The sequence below is a fragment of the Bubalus kerabau genome, chromosome 8 (assembly GCF_029407905.1).
Source record: "Bubalus kerabau isolate K-KA32 ecotype Philippines breed swamp buffalo chromosome 8, PCC_UOA_SB_1v2, whole genome shotgun sequence".
NCBI lineage: Eukaryota > Metazoa > Chordata > Mammalia > Artiodactyla > Bovidae > Bubalus > Bubalus kerabau.
In genome coordinates, this window is record NC_073631.1 from 67,010,793 (window position 1) to 67,016,979 (window position 6,187).

The following is a 6,187-nucleotide window of genomic DNA, read 5'->3' on the forward strand; positions in this document are numbered from 1 at the left end:
GCCCCCTGCGCTTGCGCCCTGTCGGAGCTCCCGGGCCAGACTGCCCAGACAGAAGGCTCTGGAAGAAGCCGGTGCTGAGACTTGATGGAGGAAAGTAGCCATCTCCACCCACTCCCGCATGAACCCCAGTCCTCCCTTCTTCACATTCTTGTGTGTGTGGGCATCCTAGCCTTGGTTTTTTTAGAGGATAGAGCCCTCCTCTCCCCCTCGGTCTCCCCGACTGTCCCCGCTCTGAGTGTGTTGAGTTAGGACGGGTCACAGCCGCCTCTCTGAGCTCCTGGTCTCCTTCCTTCCTTGGGCCCAAAGCCGCTGACACTTAAGGAAGAGGAGCCTACCGAAAAGAAGCAGAGACGAAGGAGGCCAACTTGCACGGAGGACAGACCTGAGAGGGGAAAGATTCCCACAGGTGGGGTGAGCAAGAGTGTTTCATGCTGCTGAGACCAACATCTCGGGCGAAGGGGCTCCGGGTATGAGGACCCCAGTGATCACTGTAAGTGATGGGCCAGGGAGGTGTGGGCAGTCGTTTCTGGGGTGATGGGTGGGCAGTGAGAAGGGGAAGCTGGCACCTACAGTATTCTTTGTACATGAGAGAAAGGAAAGGCATAGGATAGTAGTGAAGGCGGCAGGAATAGTACTTCTAAGGCGCATCGACAGTTTGGAATGACTGTGTTACTACGTAGAAATTGGGTTTTTCCAGAAATTGCAGAGTTATAAAAAGTTATAATAGAAAACACGTGCAGCTTCAGGTTCTATCTCCTTGGTTGCCCCTAACTGAAAGGATGTGTGTGAGCTCTTGTCTTTGAGCTGGACATATTGCCACCTGGAAGAAACTGGGTTCCTGTGACTAAGAGTGGAGAATAGATATTAATTGGGCAGGTAACAGTTTCTCTTATTCAGGGTTCAGGGTCATGAAAGAAACATTATTCTCCCACTTCCCATTGCTCTGTATTGTCCCCAATCATCATTCTCCTTTCCTCCCTTCACAGCTATTTCCCTATAGAGGATCATAAACACTCAGCCTTCTCCACCTCCTATTCCTTCACTCACTGCAAATCCAGATTTTGTTACCATTATGCCCACTCATCCACCCTCACCAAGGACACTAATGAACCACTTGCTGCTCAATGGCATGGAAACTTTTCAGTTCATATCACTAAATCTCATCTCCCAGGTACCAGCCTAACTGGTTGCATCTCTACTGGCCTTTCTTAAACTCTTTTACTGTCTCTCAAATTTCTCTCTTTAATGTTCATATTCTCAAGGTTAGATTTTCTTCATCTTATTTCACTCTTTCTCTCTGCATTTTCACACATTCTCAGGACTTCCAGTATAACCAGCATACTGCTCACACCCAAATCTCTATGTCCAATCTCTCAACTGGATATTTATATCTCAGCAGAAGAATTGGCTGTTATTAGGACATGCTCAAATGATGTCATCTGTTATTCATAACAAGCCTCTCTCCACCTCTGCAGAATTTGTGCTAATAAGGTGACTAAGGTGAGTTCCCTGGATAACTCAAGGAAGGAAGCTAATCACCAGAAAAACCAAACTTGTGCTTGAAGGGTGGGAATTTTCAGTCCCACACCTGATCCTGGGGGGCTGGGGAGATGGGCGGGAGCTGGAGATCGAGTTCAATAAAACTCTTGAACCTGGCACTGTTTATTAAGTTTCCAAGAAATGTTAGTCGTTAATGCTGTTTCCTTTTCATGGTTTTTCAAAAAGCAACATTCAAGGAAAAAAACAAATGTTCTTCAGTGTATAATTGTAAAATGGTTAAACAAACTGTTATATCCATATCATGGGAAACGATTCAGAAGGAGAAAAAATGAGGTATTGATGCACAAAACAACTTAGATGAATCTCAAGGACATTATGTTGACTAGATCAGTGGTTTCCAGTGGTTAGGTTTGGGGTGAGATTGTGACCATAAAGTGATCACAGAAGGGAATTCTCTGGCAGTCCAGTGCTTAGAACTCTGCGCTTTCACTGCCGAAGGGATAGGTTCAATCTCTGGTCAAGGAACTAAGATCTCACAAGTGGGATGGTCAGAGTGTGTGTGTGTGTGTGTGTATGTTTATGTGTGTTTAAGGGCTTCCTTGGTGGCTCAGTCGGTAAAGAATCTGCCTGCAATGCAGGAGACCCGAGTTCTATCCCTGGGTTGTGAAGATCCCCTGGAGAAGGAAATGGTAACCCACTCCAGTTTTCTTGCCTGGAAAATTCCATGGATTGAAGAGCCTGGTGGGCTACAGTCCATGGGGTCACAAGAGTCAGACATGATTTAGCGACTGAACCACTAGTGTGTATATAATATCATTGTGACCTATAAGTGTATCTAGAAAGAGTGAGTAACCTGCTATATCAAATGCTGCTGACCCATCATAAAGAATGAAGACTTACTGGCACAAGCTCCGTTTGTAGACACAGCCATGGACAGAAATCAGTAGGCTAACAACAAGTAAGTGATCCTTTGCACACAGTGTACATCAACCAAAAAGAGTTCATAAAGAGTCTCAAGGAGAGAAAAAGAAAGGGAAGATTTGCTCAACATCTGAAGAGGTCTTATTGTCCCCTCAAGTAGACAGAAGAGAAAACCTCATGGGCCCTGCCTAGAGAACATATTAGACACCCAAGCAATGGTGAAAGAGAATTTTTCTTCTTTAATCACTGCTATTGAATGATACATACAAAATCAAAATGCTTAGATAGGAGATATGGCATCTGTTTGAATTTAAACAACTTCAAACAAGAAGTAATTGAATCAGGTTAAAAATAGGTGTAATGTGACAAAGGCCTTGAATACCTTTGCTAGTGAAAAAATTCTGTCAGATTGCTAAAATGAAGAGAAAAATATCACCAGTAAGCAAAACTAATTTTTCAAAAATTATCTATAAATGTTCTATACCAAACAATAATTTCCATGGACTTCAAACATAAAATTGAAGATCTACTTCTGTTGACAAAATAATATTGGCAAACTTTAATTCCTTCTTGTTTCTCCTGTTCTATCAATTCTATTTATCCACCCCTCCCTCCAATTGTTAACTCCTTAAAGAACTTCCCAGATGGCTCATTGGGTAAAGAATCTGCCTGCAGTGCAGGAAACACAGGAGATGTGGGTTCGATCCCTGGGTTGGGAAGATCCCCTAGAGAAGGAAATGGCAACTCATTCCAGTATTTCTTGCCTGAAAAATCCCATGGACAGAGGAGCCTGATGAGCTATAGTCCATGGTCACAAAGAGTCAGGCACGTCTGAGTGACTAAGCACAATAAAGTCCCTTAAAGCCCCTCAATCACCATTTAGTTCCTTTCTATTCAAAGTATAGTGTCCAGACCAGGAGCATCAGCAACACCCAAGAGTTTGTTAGAAATATGAACTCTTGGGACTTCCCTGATGGTCCAGTGGTTAAGGGGCTTGGGGAACTAGATCTCATAAACCGCAACAAAGATCGAAGATCCCGAGTGCCACAACGAAGACCTGGTGCAACCAAATAAATAAATAAAAATAAATAAATACCTTTCAAAAAGAAATGTGGAATCTTGGCCTCTCCCCAGACAACATCCCCAGGTGGTTCACATTCACCCTAACGTTTGAGAAGCACTGGTTGAACTAACACTTGATTTCCTCAGTGGATGTTTCTTTATAGCAGGACTTCCCTCTTCTTTTTCCTAGACCTCTGCCAAGTTATCTTCCAGGGCATGAAAAAGACCATTACTCTCTAATCAAAGAGTTTAATAGCTAAAAGGTGCCCAAAATCATTTGGTTTTTTCCTTTTGCAGGATAAGAAAGCAAAGCCCAGAGATATCACATGACTCCCCTAAGTCACAGCTAATGACAGAACCTTTCTTCTGCATACTTTCGTCCTGCTCTTTAGGTTCCTGCTAACTGTCACTATCCCACGACTTAATATGCAAAGAAATGAGAGAGAAAGTCTCAGCAGTGTGTTTTTAGTTTTGCTTTGCATTGTTTTAATTTTTAACAGTGTTAGTGGGGGAAGATCTTAAACCTACATCCACCAAATAGTTCTTCCTCACAAGAATACTACTTAACTACTTCACGCCAAGACTATGCCAGTTATCCTATCAGAGCAGAGTGTAATGTTGTGCATAGCAAAAATTCATAAATTTACATCAAATTCCTTCATGTATTCTTACCATCCCAAGTAACATCATATATCATTATGGACAATAATTTACAGAAAAACAGATTTGCATACTTAAAGAGTTAAAAACAACAACAGAGAAATCAACCATATGAACTGATACTAGCCAACATGTGTTTCCCAGTTCTACAAAAGGCATTCACGCACCCAGTGGTTAATTCCAGATTTGTTTTCTCACCAGATGGCTGCTGGGATAAGCTCTATCCCACCTTTCTAAGAACTCTCTTTCCACAAATTTCCCTTTAAGCAGAACAACTGCCAGGTTCCCAGGGCTGGAGCAAGAGTGGAGGGTGCAGAGAAAAGCAACCGTTACTGCTCCCTCTTGTTCTCCTGTTCCAACTTTTTCCAAGCCCTGGGCAAAGAGACAGCCTCACCGAGTAGCACCACCAGCTCCAGAGTTGGTGTGATTCCCCCAAGTAGCTCCCCTGCATCCCCTTCCTGTCATCCCCAGAGACAAGCAGGGAAACTGCAGAAAGAGTCTTTGAAAGAGACCAGGCAGGTGAAAACAAGTCATGCTACCAGAAAGGAAAATGATGAAAGAGGCGATGATTGATTGGAATGCAGCAGAAAAGGAAAAAACACCTACTTGCTCCAGCCTAACTTCAAGCCGTCTCTGCTCTGTTGCCATAGCAACATTTTTATGTGCGTGGTATAAAACATATAACATAAAATTTACCAACGTAATTTTTAAAGGCATAGTACAGTAGTGTTAACTGGAGACACACAGTTCTGCAACAGATCTCTGGAATTTCTCATCTTGCAAAACTGAAACAACTCAATACTCAGTTGAACAACCCCATCATTTCCTCTTCCTCAAACCCCACAACCACTATTATACTTTCTGTTTCTTAGAGTCTGACTACTCATATAAGTAGAATAATTCAGCACTTGTCTTTTTTATGACTGGCTTATTTCACGTATATGAGGTCTTCAAGATTCATTCGTGTTCTCAAATACTGCAGAATTCGCCTCTGTTTAAAGGTTGAATAGTATTCAGTTCAGTTCAGTTCAGTCGCTCAGTCGTGTCCGATTCTTTGCGACCCCATAAATTGCAGCACCCCAGGCCTCCCTGTCCATCACCAACTCCCGGAGTTCACTCAAACTCACGTCCATCGAGTCGGTGATGCCATCCAGGCATCTCATCCTCTGTCGTCCCCTTCTCCTCCTGCCCCCAATCCCTCGCAGCATCAGAATCTTTTCCAATGAGTCAACTCTTCGAGCGAGGTGGCCAAAGTACTGGAGTTTCAGCTTTAGCATCATTCTTTCCAAAGAACACCCAGGGCTGATCTCCTTTAGGATGGACTGGTTGGATCTCCTTGCAGTCCAAGGGACTCTCAGAAGTCTTCTCCAAAACCACAGTTCAAAAGCATCAATTCTTTGGCACTCAGCTTTCTTCACAGTCCAACTCTCACATCCATACATGACCACAGGAAAAACCATAGCCTTGACTAGACGGACCTTTGTTGGCAAAGTAATGTCTCTGCTTTTGAATATGCTATCTACGTTGGTCATAACTTTTCTTCTGAGGAGTAAGCATCTTTTACTTTCATGGCTGAAGTAACCATCTGCAGTGATTTTGGAGCCCACAAAAATAAAGTCTGACACTGTTTCCACTGTTTCCCCATTGATTTCCCATGAAGCAATGGGACCAGATGCCATGATCTTAGTTTTTTGAATGTTGAGGTTTAAGCCAACTTCTTCACTCTCCTCTTTCACTTTCATCAAGAGGCTTTTGAGTTCCTCTTCACTTTCTGCCATAAGGGTGGTGTCATCTGCATATCTGAGGTTATTGATATTTCTCCCGGCAATCTTGATTCCAGCTTGTGCTTCTTCCAACCCAGCATTTCTCATGATGTACTCTGCATATAAGTTAAATAAGCAGGGTGACAATATACAGCCTTCAGTTCAGTTCAGTTCAGTCACTCAGTCGTGTCCCACTCTTTGCAACCCCATGAATTGCAGCACGCCAGGCCTACCTGTCCATCACCAACTCCCGGAGTTCACTGAGACTCACGTCCATTGAG